Source organism: Odontesthes bonariensis, chromosome 1 (assembly GCF_027942865.1).
Source record: "Odontesthes bonariensis isolate fOdoBon6 chromosome 1, fOdoBon6.hap1, whole genome shotgun sequence".
In the NCBI taxonomy this organism is placed as follows: Eukaryota; Metazoa; Chordata; class Actinopteri; order Atheriniformes; family Atherinopsidae; genus Odontesthes; species Odontesthes bonariensis.
Window position 1 is genome coordinate 16,653,086 of NC_134506.1, and position 19,543 is coordinate 16,672,628.

At 37.2% G+C, this 19,543-nt stretch overlaps 1 protein-coding gene across 5 annotated transcripts in view; it reads left to right on the plus strand.

Annotated features, from left to right (window-relative positions):
• Window positions 1-19,543, plus strand: part of pcdh9 (protocadherin 9) — a 222,781-nt gene that overhangs the window by 74,872 nt on the left and 128,366 nt on the right. The gene's annotated exons all lie outside the window — the stretch shown is intronic.

The following is a 19,543-nucleotide window of genomic DNA, read 5'->3' on the forward strand; positions in this document are numbered from 1 at the left end:
TCATTACCCTATGGCAATGCTTAAGAGCAGATGAATCCGGGAAAGTGAAGAGGACAAGAAACACTTTTTTTTGCCCCACACTACAGTGTGCAATTTATACATGGAGGAGATCTGGAGTAGAAATAGCACTGAAATGGCCTGAAATGTTATTGAAGATTTTTAGCTTTCTCTCTAATTATGTAAAATTGGAATGACAACACACTTTAACCTTATTGTCCCAATTATTCTCAGCAAAATCTTGGTTTATTTTGCTAGCTTTTTCCTTTTTTTTTTCTTTTTGTTAGCACCACCAGTTGTTCTTGACACATATAACCCCATGGGCTTTTATCAGGGAAGGCTTGATTTTATTAATTGGTACCAAAGCTGTTAATTGGAGCTGTGGTAACAAGAAATTGAGAATAATAAGGTACTCTCTTAGGGAAATATGTGTGCTTAACCTTATTTTCCACTTTTCCTCTTCAGGAAAAAAAAAAATAAATCTAACTATAGAGAAGACATCAGCATGTTGTCACAACAGAACACCCCATAAAGAACAATATGATAAACAAAGATATTTACACACAACACAATGGTGCGAAGTGTTATGTATTCCAATTACAGTAAACTATAAAATATGTGTGGAACTGATAAATGTAGGCTCTTGTGAGGTTGCAATTACAGGTTGCACATGTAATAGAATGCATTTGGTCCACAATTTATCATCCATTTGTGCTTTAGGCTTGCTGTACAAGCTTTATGAAACTTTTGTGAAACTCTAGCCACATTTATCTAAAAGTACCTATTTCTCCCAAGGGACTTTTTTAAAGGAACAAAAAAAGGGCTCTTTCAAACAAGTGTAACTTAGTAAATTGGTCCACTGATATGAAAAAAAAAGCCTCTTACTTCTGTAGGTCTGTCTGAGAATCAGTGCTGAGAAACAGCAGACACAGCAACGAAGCAACAGGAAAGGGAAGATAAAATTTGCTTCAGCTGCAGTACCACAAAAACTGTCAGTATGACATCTCTGTAGAGGGTTGTGCTTTTATTTGTTCTTATTTGGACTCTCAAGAGCACTACCACTTGACCGGGGCCATTTTAAGGGTGAAATACCTTTCTGCTCCTTTATGTAGTCCCTGGTGGAAACTGTGTGGTTGAGGGGCTAGAACCTTTTAAAGGAGATGCAGCTAAGGGCAGGGGCAGCAATTTTCTGCAGCTGCAGTGTTATGAGCTTTAAGTTTAACACAGAGGTTGAACTAGGTATTACAGGGAACTGTTTTAATATAGATTGAAAACGTTTGGTGGTAATTAGTGATGTCAGCATTGGGCCTAAAACTGATCTAACTGAAGGATTGAGATTACTTTATAGTTTACAGTGATTAAAAGCTTTTCAATATTATGATGCTGTAATTGTCCTCATTGTGGGGTTAGTGAAGTGCTCTTTCAAGAGAGCACTCAGCAATCAATGTGTCTGGGACTACAATGCCTCCTTCCTTAGATGTTTCCTGATGAATTTTTGTTGTCTGCATATAACGATATGCTTAGGAGTTCTCCTGCAATTGGAACTTTATTCAGTGCCCCACAAGAGACAATAATTCAGAGATAGTTTAGCATTAGCACAAATATCTAACCTACCACAACAGAAAACTGTTCAATCTCTATTTTCTGTAGATGTGATCAGTTTATCTCTTCCAGCAACGTTACCTCTTCTCAGGGCTCTGTTATCCCCTCGAACGCTCAAGTGATTTTCCATTGTTAGCCACTTTTACAGCTTTAAACTCCCTGACACTGTGCAACAGCCACATGCTGTGCACCTTGGGAAATACAGTGCATGCAGTTTATCGTGGGAAATCATCATCAAAAACAATCAGAGGGAGCACATTGGCTGTGAAATATCCAAACTGATGGAACGTCCCTCCCTCCCTGCTGCAGCAATTGCTGTTATTCTTTAGTGTTTACCTCATATGTTTGAAAACTGACAATCGAACAGCATTCATTCAAACAGTGCAGTGGATGATGCAAAACAAAAAGAACACAGTTAACATGCATCTAATATTTTAGCTCTACATTTCAAGCTGTATGAACAAAAGCTCCCTCTGTCTATTACCATAGCTACCTGCTCTCTTGATTGTAGTGCAGTGAGTAATTCAGAAGCTGAATTCACTCACTTGTCCGCTAGAATACTGTTTGCAATCTTAGTTAAGCTTAAACAAAAGGGGAAGCGGAACTCGATAACGTTCCTTTTATGAACATATAGAGGAAGATAAAGATATTGTCATTAATTCCTAGAACATGCTCTTTCCCTGTGATATTACCACAAAATATAGCTGACTGAAAATATAGCAAATTTTTCATCAGCTCATATAATTTCTTTATATTTTGCCTCCAAGGACTCAGACTTTGTTATAATCTTTTAAAACGGTTTTGAGCAATAGTTGTCCAAGGTCTCTTCAAGTCTTTCTTTAGTGTTTGAGTGTCTCCTCGCATTTTTCAGTCCAGTCATTGTACCCGACCATTTACAAAAAGACCCTGTCCCAGCTGCAGACTGGGGAAAGGTGTGCTACACCTTGGATCCATCACAGGGCCAACACAGACAAACGACACAAACAACCATGCACATTCACACTCACTCCTGGGGACAAATTAGAATCACTAAACGACCTAACATGCTGGTTTTTGGACTGTGGGAGGAGCCTGGTGTATCCGGAGAGAACCCATGCATACACGGGGAGAACATGCAAACTCCACACAGAAAGGCCCCGCCCAGGATTTAAGTGAGATTCTTGCTGTAAGGCAACAACCGCACACCACCGTGTCAGCAAGAATTCTGCATATTCATGGTGCAGTTATAGAGAAGGAAGATAAAACTGATAGTTTATTTTTTAAAGTAAACTAATTATTTGCCAGAAAAGTTTTCAAAATCCTTAAGATTATGTTTTGATTAGTAGTGTTGCTACAAGATGACAAAGTAGATATAACATTACTGAAATAATTGTAAAATGTTGCTTTGAATTGTCGCTTTCATCTATTAAGCAGCAAGATCAACATGAAACATGAGATCCCCTAATGCCTATATATGAGCTTTAATTTGCCGAGTATACATTTTATTAATTCAGGTTGTGGACCACAGAAATGATGGTTCATTATCGGTCAACCATAGAATTTCTCTTATATTTTAAAGGAAATGGAGGAAGTGGTGTATATTCAAAAAATCTAGATATAGCATTACATTTTATATGAAGCTCAGATAGAGATAAAGTAGCCCTAAAATAAACAAATGTATCTTTGGGGCATTTGTAGACATACTCTAATGCATTCGACGGAGCCATACATTAAGCATGAAAAATTGTGGTGGACTATTTATACTGCAGTTACACCTGCACGAATTTGACCTTTGTGGAGCTGTTGTCGGAAGAAAACCCTTCCAGCATTCTCACCACGAAATTCAGTTTCCAAAGTTTATGAATTAACGTGAGCCTGATGCATTATAATCAGAGACTAAGACTGATGATATTAAAATGTAACTTTCTGACTTAGATTTAGACTAATTTAAATTAAAACAACTACTCTGCAACTGTTAATGATATATATAAAAAAACACACACATCTTAAGATTTGATATTAAACTATATTTTGTAATTGATGCCACTTGCTGGTGTATTTCACGGACAATAACACGAGTTGGCAGAGAGACAGAGTGTTTTTTGAAGAAATGGAGGGAAGAGATTCACTCTGTTAAAGCCCGTGTGGACAAATCGTTCAACATGATAAAGATCCTCATTGTAATAGTGTAACGGATTTTGAGATTTAATCATCTGCAATAAACAACGTTTATTCAAAATTTAGAAAATGAAGTGAAAAGAGCAAGTGAAACAGCAGGCGAAAACCAAAACAAATAAGTGTAAATGGAAGAAAACAAGCCAGTGAAAAAACAGCTCTTACAACTAGTCTCAAACTTGTCTGCTGTTTCTGTGACTTTCCTGTGCTTCCCTTTCAGCCTCCTCACTAAAACCTTGTCACTTGTCCATAAGTAAACACTTAATGATGCAAGGTCAGTTTGCTGGTGATGCCAAATATAACATGTTTGAAATGCTTATTGGAGTCTTATTTCAAAGTACGTACAAACTATACATGTTTGTATATAGATCTGAGATGCGATAATATCTCCTGCCACCTGTAGGGGTGCTAATTTAAAGGACAATTCAAAGGTATTTTGAAACATGGCCTATGGCAGTGTTAGTTTGGAGGGCTTGCTGAGTGTTTCTCAACTCACTTTTAACCGAAAAAATTATTGAAAGATTGTAAAACAAAACACATTAAAAAATAATAATAACAATAGCAACAAAAGCTTTAAATGATTTCCAAATCCTTCAATTGTTTTTCTTATTTTTTTTTAAAAACATTTTTTACATTTGGTATGTCCTAACTTTATTGTTGGAAATTAGGATGTTATCAAGGTTCCCAAACCTATCCCTGAACATTACCTGAGTTATGATTGTATTTATTTTCTTTACACTATGAAAATTATTGTATGCACTGTTTATGTTATTGCTGGTTTGCAGCTCAAATATTATAAGAACAATGTAAAAAGTTCCCCAGCTTCTAACAAGTCAGCTTGCAGTTTGACCAGTGTTTACTGATAAATAATAAATAGAAAATGTAAATAATGAAGCTATGGTGTGGAGGGTTAAATTAATGAATAAATGATCTCATATGTATTCATAAATATTGAAATAAAAAGGTAAATCTCCTGTGGTCAGCCTTCACAGACCTAGTGGTCTTTAAAGGCATCGTTAGCTGGTTTTATTAGCACATTGACCCTAAAACTAGTACCCGAGGGGCCTGACTGTAGTAGTGCAGACGTGAGTCTCGGATGGATGAAATAAGACTTTGAAGTGGATTTTCTATTCAAAGGATTATACATCAGGGATTTTGATTCATGCCCACTTTTGGTCCTCAAGGCTATGTGCTTGAGTGGGTGGACAGAGTTAGCGTTCCCGATATTATTAACGTATTTATTTCTTCTACGACTTAAATACTGATATTTAGTTAGAGAGTGTTAAACTTGGCTGGTGGGTCATTTAAATTAATTACAAGGAGGAGAGGAAGAAAAAAAATCTACAACACGAGCAGTGGTCTCATCTCTTGAGATGATTCTGCAGATGAATTCATAATATTGACAATCTTTCTCACAAATAAATCAAATCTTTCAGGTTATGTGCTAACAAGAGTGCCTGAAGGGATGAGGTATGTAGATATGATCTCCAAAGCCTGTACAACAAAACAATTGTCTTTTTCTTCTTTTCTTTCTTGATTGTGAAATAAATTGGAGGTATAAATACCTTACAGTAAAGATGATTATCTCAACACTGATGAAAATCTCCCAGAATCATTTGTATTTCATATGGAGTCCCCTAATCCTATTGTATGTTGTCATGACCTAGTTTAGTATTGAAATTGAGTGAATACCTTTTACTTGGTAATCCTTGAAAATAATGGGCACCCTGCTTCAGTGACCTATTTTAAGGGGAAATTGTTTTGTTTTGAAACAGACCTATTCGCCATGCCATCAGGGCTGTGATATAAAGGGAATCCACTGCAATCGTATACTTTTATCATGAAACAGAAATCCTATAGAAAGGAAGTACTCACTCCCCAAATGTCAAGAAGAAGAAAACTGTACACTGCATCAAATGTACTGACAGTCTGTGTGAATAATAGTTCCCCTGCTTGAGGGAAGAGATAGATTTCCTATGCTGCAGTGGCAACACCTTAATTCCTCTGAATAATTTACATGACAATGGGGTCTTTGTATTGTTGCATATTGTTTCAGTTTACTCCAAGAGTGGAAGGATTATTGTTTCCAATATGTTAATGCTGTTTTTTCCTAAAGGAATACTGACTTTGAAGTAATCTCTTTGAGTGTGTTTGATTCAAGCATCATTCTTCGGAGAGGGGGTTGAACTTTTAAAGATGTAATTTTCCTCTTATCACCCTTGAATAGTCTCACTGTGTCAGTTCTATCCTTGAGCCATCAAAACACATACACCCTCGCAGATTGTATTCCAATTAGATTAACTTCTTAATTTAAGCACATGCTCAGAACTATGGTAATGCTGCTTGCAAGGCAGGATAAATGCAGTAATAGCAGGACGCTAGCTGCTAGATAGTGTTGATATCAGGTCCAGACAATATTAATGAAACTCTGATCTAACAGCAAACAATAACCCAATTTACTGCACAAAAAGCCATCTTCCCTTCTTGAGTTCTCTAAAAGCCCTTGTCTCCATAGCAACCATTCCAGGAAACCAGGCGCTGTTTCGAGTATTCTGAACTTTCCCACTTTTCAGTAGGGTCAAAAGTTCTAAGATTGTATCAGATGGCCCGTTAACCATTAGAATGGACTTTACTGTGCTGAAAATGCCCTACTGGTCAGAGCTAACATGTGCAGTGCTCACACAACCTCAAGGAACGCTGGTAATCGACGATAACAATATCAGGGAACAGGAAAGGATTACATTTGATGTTGATAATGTTTAAAATGACAGTTATAAGGGAAACGTCTTTATGAAAAAGCAAGATAAGAGACCGGAAAGGGAGTCACCGAATTTAATTTCCTTTCGACTGTGTGCTTCCTTTTCAACGTCAATAATTTTAAGAGGGGGACAATATGAGAATAACAGTGGTGGAGTTTTTTTTGAGATTGACAAAATATTGACATATTTAAACAAATCACGTGGGCTTCATGACATAGACATTTACAGGACCAACATACTTTCCCTGTTATAAATGGGAGTGTGCATAGCACGTGTTAAGATATGTCTTTACATCACAGCGGGCGTTTGTAAGTTTTTTTCTGCCTGTTGTTGATGACTGATAAGTCTGATTCTTGTATTCTGCTGCCTCTGAGTGGCATTTAATTTTTTTAATTCTTTCTATCTTTGTCTGAAGTTTTCTTCAGTGTATTGTTGACACCTGCTTCTGTTCTGTTCCATTCAATTCAGAAAAGCTCACTAAAATAAATATTTTGATCTCCGATGTGTCAGCTTAAGGCTGTCTCTGGCAGTAATTCATAGCTTTTCTCTTCTTTATGGATTTGTTTTTCAATTGTAAAAAAAAGGGGCTTTATTTGCTATATTTAGATGTTTCCAGATTGTGTGCTGAATGTCATAACTTAAGATGCATGGTTCGCTATTCAGTATTTATACAGATTACCGATAGACAATAAAAGTCATTTATTTAAATGTAAACTTTACATATTGGATGAGATTCAAGATTCAAGATTTCAAGATTCAAGATTTATTGTCATTTATACAGAGAGACACTGGGTCATACTGTACATTAAAATTCTTGGTGACGAGGCGTCGCCAACAGCATCAAATAAATTGAGAAGGGTTAATGAAAACCAAGGAAGAAGATAAAGTAGAAAAATTTTGAATAAAAAGATAAAAGAAATTTAACTGTGCATAATAATTAAAGTGAAATGTGCGACTATATATATATATACACATATATATATATATATATATGAGAATATGTACATGACTAAAGTGGCTGAGTGCCAATGAGTTACTGGTTGAGTAGCCTGATGGCCTAGGGGAAGAAACTGTTCTTTAATCTGCGGAAACTGTTCTTTAATCTGATGAATTCAGCATTTCAACTTTAATCTACTTTAGGAGAATGTATCAAGTTAATTGCATCTTTGAAATCAATACAGTCATTCAGAGCATTGAAAAGCAATTACTATACTGTGTCATTTTATCAATCATTCATAGAGAAGAAAAAAAAAATCTCTCTTGCGGCCACTAAAAGAGAACAATTGAAGAAAATAGTTTGGTTGACACTGTTCATTTTGATTAAGCTGAAGAGCCATCTGGCCTTTTTATACAGAATAACCTATGAGGATGTACTTGATAACTGTGTGGAAAAGGGCAGACTCTTTCAAAACAGACCAACAGCAACCACTGTTATCATCAGAATATGCACCATCTTCTTTTTTTTTCAGCCAGTTGTTCAATCAGACTGTTGCTGAAACCTGTGTAGAGCAGAGCAAAAACATTTTTTCTTAATCCAGGAAAGCCTCATTGCTTTTCTTTACTGTCTTTGAGTAAAGATCTACTCCAAGCTCTGATAACTGACGCTAAGGCAACATCTAGACCTGTTTGTTTGTGTGCAGTCTCTCTTATTGCTTTGTTCACCAGTTGAAACACGTACAACCTACATGTAGATAGCAAAACTTTGCAGGACCGGGACTGTCAATCTATATAAAATGTGTTGCCAGTGCTTGTCCTTTTATCCAACGTAAAGTTGAGCAAGAACAACCTCGGTTGTGGTTGATTATTTGAGTGCTTTTGTGTTGAATGGAGTTTGCTACAAAATGTACTTCCAAGGAGGCAACTGCGATGACTTCAGCTAAAGCTGTTGAGTGATGTCAATCCAGTTTTTATGGTTCATCCTCAAACACACTCTATAAATAAATCAGCATTAAAAAAAAAGCACTTTTTTATGCTCTTGGGGTTTTTAACATTAAGGTTAGGATGCTCTTTTGCAGCTCTGGTAATATCTCCCACCCTGTGTTGGTAACTTGAGTGTCTGTTAAGGGACTGCATGACTCTAATGTATTTTTCTCCACATGATAATTTTTTTTCATTATTCCTTTATAACAGTATAGTCACAGATGTTGTTGAGGAAGGAGGGTGGATGACCCAAATGCAGACAAACCAGGTAGAAAAAAAAAAAAAGTCTTGGGTGCTTTCCTAATAAATTGAAAACAACAAGAGCTGGCAGGAGGGCAAAACAGAGATCGAGTAAGAGCTACCAGCATTATTTTAGACATTTTGGGGCAGGTTAGGAAGGTTTCACAGACAGGTAACTGGGTGCAGAATGGAGAAACTGAGGACAATCAACGGGTGGAACAAAACATAAACTAGATTTATTATTCATCTTAAACATTTAAACAATATGAAATGGCAAATGGCAGCTTTCCTACAAAATAAAACAATGAAAACAATAAATATGACAATGTGCATAGAGGTGGAGAGTGACCTTGTCTGTATTAAATTATTTTGATGTCAACATCTCGAGATCACATGTTGATGATTCTGTTATCTTGAGATAACAAAGCTACTTTTTGTGTGATATCTCAAGTTGATTATGGTGGACTCCAATATGACTGATTCCTGTTTCAACACCTAATTTCATTGTTTGTTATTGCTATCATTACAGTTAGGGACAACCTGTGACATTAAGTCAGGCATGATTCTGTTTGATGCACTGAGATTAGTAAATGTCTGTTGTTGAGCACAGACAGTAGTGACTGTGGGCATAGTTAGGAGCTGCAAGGTGCAGTGATGGGGATACAAACTTTACTGAGCTAGCAAAATATCTTCACCCACTATCTCAAGAAAACAAACCTTGTATTTTGAGAAAAAGACAAGAATTTATCCAATGTCAGCAAAATAGTATTGAGATAACTAACTTGTGATCTTGAGACAGTGATTCCAAAAAAAAAAACGTGTCAAGCATAGCCTCCGTTAGCTTTCATAGATGGAATTCATAAAAACAGTTTTTAGCTTGACACAGTTCCAAAACTAGATGACATTGTAGGCACCATCTGCCTCATTGGTAAACAACATTCCAACAAGTCCTTCAGTCCAGATGACCAAATGGGCAGTTTCTCATCCCTTTCAATCCAATCCATGATGCCTTCCTCTAACTTACTGTACCCCGAAGAGGAGGAGATATATTTCCTTTAGGCATTTGCACATCAGACCAACTGTTATTCTCAAGTGTTTTATTTAACAAGCCATAAAATCCTCAGAAGGAGTAAGGATGGGGTGGGCGGCATAGTTACATGCAGCGCTTTGAACTATGAATCTTCTACCATAGGACGTGTGATCAAGACCAGCCCGTGACAGCTGTTTTTCCCCCTCTGAGTTACTTTTAGTTGATAAGACGACAACAATTAATCATATGATTTTGGTTTTACTTCCAGGGGAGTTTATAGGTAATAGCATCACTTCGTTAGGCTTAGAAACTACTCAGCTGGGGTTAAAAGATAAGGTCTAAAATACATATTTTGTACTCCACAGCCACAATCTAAATCAACTGTATTTTTACAGTTAAAATGCAGTTGCTCTTTCTGCTTTTACTTGTTGCGTATTCTTTTAACTTAATTATTTGTCATTTCATTTCCACCTGAGTAAATGAGTGTCCCCTAGGGACATTTTTTGGGAGTAAGAGTTCTTGACAACTGAAGTAATCCCTTCGACAAGTTTTTGTCTGTCAGCTATGTTTATTTACCAAAGAGATGCTACTTTTCATTAGATGTGGGAGGGTGATAGAAGGCCAATAAAAAGACTGAACGTTATGAACGTCATCTTAATTAACTCGAACCATTCTGCACTTTGTTTGTTTCATCTAACTTCAGTTAACTCAATGTCAACAAGTTCATTATAGACTCATTAGAAGTGACTCATATAACTTTTTTTTTGCTGAATAAAGAATACTTTCTCCACTTAATATACTTGTAGATACACTTAATTGCTATTAATCTAGTGGCCCCTAACACAGGGGTCAGGGTGCATCAAAAGTTCATGGGCTACATACAAGACCCTGTTACATGATTCTTGGTCCATCCATTTTCTATACCCGCCTAATCTATTTCAGGGTCGAGGGTGTGGGGCTATCCCAGCTATCATTGGACAAAAGGGATGGGGGGGTTGTCGCCAGTCCATCACAGGGCCAACACAGAGACAAATAACCATTCACCCTCACTCCTGGGCTCAATTTAGAATGACCAATTAACCTAGCATGCATGTTTTTGGACGCATACACAGGAAGAACATTCAAATAAAAGGCCCCAGCCGGGATTCAAACCAGGCTGTGAGGCGACAATGCTAACAACCACACTGCAGCCTGTATTTCAAGTTTCACTTTGTAATTCTGCCAAAGAATCATGTTGTTCCACACAGGAGGAGTGGATCAACCTTCTTAAATGGTACAATCTTTACTCTCAAAGAGAATGACCTGGTCAAGACTGGCAGCAGCTCGATCAGCACTACTGACACAACAGCACACATATAATCTAACTAAAACAATATACATGCAGGGTGTTTGTATTTTACAAAAAATGAGAAAGACAATATCAGTCATATATACCAAAACTAGAGGACATAAGAAAACATCTACACTACAGGCACATGTTTTTTGTCTTTCGGTTATTTACAACTTCTTTGACTTTGTTTATGAAATGGTCTTTCCCAGATTCAGTTGCTATGAAGCTGGTTCCAAACAAAGAGCAGCATAGTTTAACTGATTTTTCTTAATTTGGTTCAGGTTTTGGAGATTGAAAGAAACAAATCTTGGGAGAAAAAGAACACTTCCTGTGAATTTTTGATTGATGTAGAGCTGGAGATCAGGTGGAGGAAGACACAGAACAGCTTTGTACGAAGAAATATGCAAAGGTTTAGCATATGGGAGGAAAAAGCAGACTATCCAGCCTTACAATGTGCAATGATGAGTCAGGGTTTTAATGTCTGTGATGAACCTCAGTGCTACAAAGTAGACTGTACCTTTGCATGTACACATTGCAAAGACAGAAGCATGTGAATTATATTCATAATCCAGCACATAGATAAAAGTGAATTTTTCTAGTCTAGGAGTAAAGATTACACTTGATTCTAAAGAAAAATGCAGTTGCAGCTACAGTTTCTCTCACCAGTTGCTTGATATGAGGTTTAAAAGACAATGAGTCATAAATTGGAATTCAAGAGTAATTGTATTGAGATGCAAACATAATCTCAAAGCCGTGAAGACTGGTAATAGATGGAATGATCTGATGATTTGTCTTTGCATTTTGACCCAGTCACTTCATAGTTTGTAATCAGATTTAGCAATAAGGGAATACTCATTATTTTAGCTCCGAATCTCCACATTGTCATCCACATGAAGACTATGAAGAGACATTGTTTTTAATTAGGCCTATTGAGAAGACATACTGCTTTGGAGGAGGTGATAGCTTTTGTGCATTCTGAATTATGTATAAAGGCAACATATTTCAAGTTACATCTGTTAGCCATTAGCCGATATGACGCTGTGTATTTTCTGCATTTACTCAGGCTCTTCGTCCCACCATCTAAAAACATGCTTGTCAGGTTACTTGGTGACTAAAAATTGGAGACTCCCCCCTTCACGACCCTAAAATAGACTAAGCGGATATAGAAAATGGATGGATGAATGGATGGATGATGGCATTTAACATTTATTGATGGCAGCTGAGGTAAGAGGAGGTTGCTCCAAACCTGCAAACTGAATGCAGCAATGTGTTTCTTTTGACAAGATTAGGCACTCCTCCTGAGGATGCTGCTGTTCCCTGTCTTGGCTTCCATGGAGCTCATGGAAAAGTCGGGAACTTCCTCCGAACAGAGCCATACCGCCAAACACAAATTGTATGCATTCAGAATAAGCTTCTGAAACTTATCTCTGTTTCTCGTCTCGTTTTGACGAGAGTGGTTCTGACAGAAATGAGGTTGTGCAATCCAACGATTTATTTCTCTTTGGTTCAATGGTTAATCACTGGAAACGTCCCGTGAACCAATAGTTTTATTGACTGTTTGTTTTTCAATAGGAAACGTCATGAGTATTTGTTGCGGATAAAAATGTAAGTAATTTGGGAAAACTAAGATGGTGATTTTCAACATTAACTCATTGAACCGAGCAGCTTATGATAGTTTAGAATCAGCTTTACCCCAATGGGGTAAGATTATATTTCTTTTTACCTCACTTTTGAAGTATGATTGATGTTAAAACAAGTAGTCAGTCATCAGTATCTGTCTGGCGTCTGCCATGTGGCAGCTCTGATACATCGTGATCATGTGATGGGGACATTATTCTTACAATAATGTCAGGCATCACGCAAGTAATTCCTTCAGTGATATTATGTTCCACATAGGGAGGACAATCTGTCCCCAATCCATAGGATGTCTATGGTGAACCTAACTGTAAGAACAAAAAAAATTGATTGAAAAAGCTGTCAGGAGTCTCATCATCAATCTCATCTTTTTCATCATCCCAAAAATTCACACAATAGTGAATTATTCAGTTTTTCTGTTCATAGCTGAGTCAAATGCCGGCTTGCAGTCAGTAAACTGAGGATTCAGAGTTTACTAACCGAGTTTGTTTTTATTTTATTTTTCAACTTACAGAAGGGTGATGGAGCCATTTGTACTGTGGTGATCAATACAGATGATCATTACCAACCAAAAGTGTGATTAAATAATAAACTATTTCAATAAAAGAAAAAAGACAAATGTTGTTTGCCCTGGGTTAATATCATGTGGATTTTGGCCTTTTAGGTCGTTCTTATTATATACATTAAAAAAAGATCCTTTCTGATGCTTAATGAAGTGGAAAACTGAGTCATAAAAGACTGCTCAAAGGAATATTCAATTCAATGAATATCAGATGTTCATTTAACACCATCACATATGATAAAGTACAGTTGTAAATGTCACTGTAATCCCAGTTATCAAACTTACATATTCAGCCCAGTTATAATAGGTTACACAGTTCATGTATATACTGTATTTGGCCAGTAATCTACACTTATTCACTTAAAGTAAGCACACTGGATGACTCTTTTTCATTTCAGACAAGTTACACCACTGTCTGCAAGCTTACAATGCCTTACTACAGCAATTAGATTTCAACATTTGTCCAGTGTAAAGAGCACCTTGTGCAATATTTTATTCATTCAGGCCTATTGTTCATAGGGTATGTAGTTACAAGATAAATGTGATTGTGCCCCTCTCAGTGGGACTGTTGGCATTAATAATTGTCTGAATTAGAAATGAAGACCATATACAAGGCTCTCTGCTCAATGCATGAAGATTCTGGGTTTAAACACTCAGGCTAGCCGAAACCTTCCCTGGTGCTTCCCCTCCCAGAGGCACAGCAAGTTAAAACTGGCATTGTTGCATGGATATTTTTCATTCAGATTATCCCACGTTAAGAGAATATTGTTAATATTTTTCACCTGTGTGGGATGTTTGCAATGTATGTGGTTGTTCACAAAAAATGTTAGCCCATGCAGAACGTCTGCAATGTGTCCCTTTTAGGAATGGTTTTAGACCTACCTCAGTTTAAATTCTTCCTCCACAAAAAAAATATTGTTGTGATAATTATATAAAATCTACCAACCCTGACCCAATCTAATAAGCATTGTGTCATATGCTAATTCTTGGCTTGAATTTCATCTTACTCTTTGCCTTGAGCAATGAACATGCTGAACAAAATAGTCTACAGAGATATTTCATATCGAGTAGTCATTATAGAATTGTGATAAACAGGAGGAATAACTGGATGATAGGAGAGGTGGCACAGAAAGCAGCTATGGTTGATAAACCTCAATTATTCAGTCTATTAAAAATAGTCATTTTGTCTTCCATAACTATTTATTTACTTTTTTTTGTTCAAAGCAAAGAAATTTGAGCCCTTACGCTTAAATAAGGTAGCAAATGAGTGACTTAAGCAAAACATAACATTTTCATTCTTGGCGTTATCAAGAATTCTTTCAGTATGGTTTTGATTTCAGTGCAATGCTGAAACTTATATTGACTAACTCATCCTGAGAACCTTGAGAAAAATAAATCAGGTATTGGACAAAAAAAAAAAAAAAGAGTAAAACAATCCAGACTGTTTACCTCATGTAACTTTTTTAAGTGCTCAAAGATTGGATTTCTTTCATGCTTTGTAACTCATTATGCTCAACACTTATGCACCACCCAGGTGGTGTGAAATCCATTTAAAAAGCTTAAGCATTAATGCATTTTTGGAAATTACTATTGAACTGAATTAAAGAAACAAGAAATATTTAAAGCATTCTATGTGTCTTGTGGACATTAAATCAATTTGTTGTCTTTTGTCTTTAGCCATGACTATAAAACTCTGAACTTTAACTTTTTCCTCACAAAGTTTTCTCAACTACAAAAGCCTTTTCATCTTTAAATGGCTTATGGCATAGCCATGTAACCTTTGTCTTAGCCTATGCAACAGCTTCCCCATAGACCGATGATGGCATTTTGTTCAACTCAGTTCTATTCAAATCACTCAGTTTACTTATATAGGACCAGTTCAGAACAAAAGTCTTCTCAGGGCACCTCACAGGGAAAGTGAACAATTAAAGTTGAATTAAGTCCTTTCCAATTCAACTATAATGCAGCACAGGACATATCACTTTTGTATGATAGTATTTATAAAAAGCCAAAACTTAAATTCCCCAATCCTGAGCATGCAGCAGGTGCTGTGCACGGTGGAGAAGAAGTACCCCCTGTCAATAGGAAAAGACCACCGGTAGAAACAAACTTAGGGGGGTGCACGGTGGTGTGGTGGTTAGCACCGTCGCCTCACAGCGAGAGGGTTTCAGCTTTCTGTGTGGAGTTTGCATGTTCTCCCCGTGTATGCGTGGGTTCTCTCCGGTACTCCGGCTTCCTCCCACTGACTAAAAACATGCATGTTAGCTTAACTGGTGTCTCTAAAATTGTCCTTAGGAGTGAGTGTGAGTGTGTGTGTGGTTGTTTGTCTCGTTTGTCTCTGTGTGGCCCTGTGATGGACTGGTGACCTGTCCTGCGTGCACCCCGCCTCTCACCCATTGACTGCTGGGATAGGCTCCAGCCCCCCCACGACCCGACCGACGGATTAAGCGGGGTATAGAAAATGGATGGATGGATGGATGGATGTACATTAAGGTGTAAGTGGTCCAACGTGGTGTGCCACATTTACATGGTATACCACTTTGCTCAAATACAATGCCACTGTAGAATAAAGACTGAAAGTATAATAGCCAGTTGTTTGTTTTTTTGTTGTTTTTTCCTTTTACAGTAATTTGTGTAAAGTTAATGTTGTTCAACATTTACATTTTTACATGTACTCATAGAATCAGAGTTTCCGTCTGTAACTTTTGTTTTCACTTGCCACTATAGACGATTCAGACCCATTTTTGCAAAGGTATAAAAGGGTAAAACTATCAAATTTACCACAGAAGCTCTGTATGGGAATAGCATAGGCATCGCTCTGTATCGATCCAACAAAGAAACATAAACAAAGCTTCAGTTTTGTTATGATCATTATAACAACCGTTCCTTTAGCTTTCCCAGAGATATAGGAAAAGTCCTAATCCTAAACATACCAACTTCTCGTAAGAGCACAAATTTAAATACATGTGAAATAAATGCATTTAAAAAACTTAGCAGCAGATGCACCCTCTTACCCTTCGTGTCAGTGAGATATCTATATACATACACAGACACAAACACTGTTGGAATTTCAAACCTGCCTCTGTTTTGCAGTGTGATCTCTGCCATTTTTCAGATCTTTGTTATAGTTAGCTAGTTTCAAGAGTGGAGGTGCCACAGAGCATTACTGGGGTGGACTGCTAATCACTGGAGTAGGAGTACTGTGTGGAAGTATCTGTAGTATTGTTATGTCATTTGAAACTTGCACTCTGAAAAAGACAACTAACATTGACAAGTATCAGTCACTGTGCAGTGTGGGAACGAAAAGTGTCTGAGGCACAAAATTTGACCATAGGCAAAATAATAAATAATGCAGTCTTGTGGCCTCAGTAAAGTCCCATATTGCACAACATGTAGATACGGTCCAACATACTTATTCAAGTTAATTTTTTCATCTTTTTTCTTTCAAACCCGAATGCAGTTCCTGAATAGGTGTTATCCTCTCTCTCTGAAATCCAATGCGAACTCTTGGTCTTTATCCAACAGATGAGTGTAAATATTGTCATGAACAGTTTCGTATGTATCTTACATGTAGTCTGCGATCCATGGCCTAAAGAGCCTCTTTTTTGACCTACTTATATTTTTATTGCGATTTCTTTGGGATGGCCTGTAATCAGGGCTCCATCGTGTGGTTTAAACAACTAGATGCAACTGTAACAGAAAGGTACCACATTGCATTAGCAAAGATGAACCAACCATAACAACTATCTGTGTATCTGACTGACAGTAAGCTTACTATTCTGACTTCATCACGTAAATGCACCTTTCATGGATGCCAGATTCTGCAGAACACGGGCTGCTTACTTGAATTACCAAGGAATATTGAGATGAAGACGAACTCGTTACAGGGCAACTTATCTACAAAGAGAGCCAATGTTACGTAGGTCAGTGGATGCTCGGTAAATTGATTTTGTGCAGAGCCATGTTGATAGAGAGTTGAGGATTATTGCCAACACTTGCTTAATTTTTCATCTGGCGCATAACAAACAATCAGACAGCTGGGGTTAACGGGAACACTGCTGTCACAGTTTATCACAGCTGGATTGACTCTACCTCTGCCGTTCAAGTACTACATCGCCGGGAAGCTCAGATGCGCTGAACCAGGACATGCCCAGCATGTTAATGTAAGTTGCACAATTTAAACTGTGTTGGTATCTTAGTCAACAGCTCGAAGATAATGGAAATATTTAATATCTGCTGTGTGTGTTTGGGATTTCACATCTAAGCAGTTTGGTTAAAATAAACTCTGCTCTGTTTACCGCATTAGAGCAGCTCATTTTAGTTGGTCTGAGATCTGTCAGTTGGTGTTATCAGCAGACACACCCCAAACATCTCAGCGTAGAGAATACAGCTCTTTTTATTAGGATTTTGAAACCTAATTTCATATCCTTGGTGAACCAAACATGATTATTCATGTTTAATTTGGTGGTTGATGTACGTAAACTTAGAAAGTTTAGTTTGTTCTGCTTGACTTGGAATTCAGTTATGGCTAAAATATCTATACTTCAGTTTGCAGTTATATTTCATGTTTCTTTAGGGGTTAATCTTGTGCAGTGTTTTGTCAAAATTCACAACTCAAAGTATATCATATAAAAATAACTTGCAAATGGATTTTTCTCAGATGCTAAAGGAAACGTGAATCCCTGTGTGATTCCTATGACCAATAAGGTTTCATGCAAATACCTGAACATCACAATCCAAACTCCACATTACACCTACAGTGTCTCAAAACATGCCCTGTCTGTTGTATTCATCTGTCTCATCTTTCCTTTCTAACCTCTATTTAGTTTTCTCTCTTTCTTCTGTTCTTCTTTCTTAATTTCACCGCCTTGTGCTGTCTACTGTACTTACCTCACTCACATTAATGGTTGCATCTCTAATAACTACTGAAGGATGGTCACAGTTTACTCCTTTCTTCTTGACTTATCCACTTCTGGGAGCTGGTTAGGCCCACCACATGAGAGATGAACGGGGGGATCAAATGCAATAAAGCATTCTCAGATTGTGTATTTTGCAACATTGTCACCACCAGAGAGAAACAAGTATGTTGGGATAAAATTCACTTATAATTGCTTTTGTACTCCTGAAGAGGACCGGGAACGTTAAGGGGACAGCATTGTAGATGGATTTCAAACAGAGAGGAGATATTAGTTACTCAATAGGTATTGATTTACAACATAAAATATAAATAACTATTATAAATGTTATTACAATTATATTATAATTATAATATGCTTCATTAAATTGAATCACACATCAACATCCCAGGTAATACTTTCATAGTAAGGACAAGTACATAGCTAATTAATGTATCATCAGTATACAGATTACTGAAACTCTTACCTAAACAAGATTTCTCAACATTTATTTACAAATATGATGACTGAGACTGTTCAGTTAAGCTGTGTATTTTACCGCAAAGCTTGGAGTGTCTACAATTAGCTGCATTGATTAAGTAACCTCTTTTTTCTTCACTTATGGCACACAATCCGTCTCCTGTATCTGTGTCAAAGCTCACGCTCTGAGCTGTTACACTTCACTTAAGTTTGACAATTTCTCTGTCACAACAACCCTGTGGACCACTGACTCTGCACGATATCTTTGTGGTTTACTCATATGTAGTAAAGCCACTAGTTCCTTGCCACTTCTTCCTTCTGCAGTTAACCCACCATCTCTGCAACTGTATTATTAGAATAAAATAAAGTGTGTGTGTGTGTGTGTGTGTGTGGCTGGATGTGCCTGCTGTCGCAGTCTAGAGTTGGTGGCTCAGTATTGTGATGCCTGTCAGCCACTGATGATGGATGATGCCATTGCCTGTCAGCTAAACCCCAGTATATAGATTTTCCCTCCTTCTGATGTGTGGTTACATGTGATCATTTACAAGTCAATGTGACATTCCTTGATGGCAAAAGGTCTTAAATAATTTTCTAACAGTATCGAGGCTGCAGTACTGCTTCTGGTTATTAAAGATTTACACAGAAAAACAGTTGTTTGTGTGCGCTTAATCTGCAGGTCAACCTCAAAATAGGGATAAGGCAAAAATATGGCAAGTTTCAACTGTGTCATAGTGAGTTTTAAACTGTACTGACGTGCCAGACATAAGTCAAGGACACAAAGATAGGCATTGTGTTCCTTTGTGAGTCTCCTTAACATGGATGTCTGAAGAAATGTACTTTTTTACATTTTTTCTACAGAAAGAAAATTGTTCCTTTACAATGTCTAAGACCAAATTCAGACGTGTTAGATATATTTTACAGATTTAGAGGTCTGAGTTG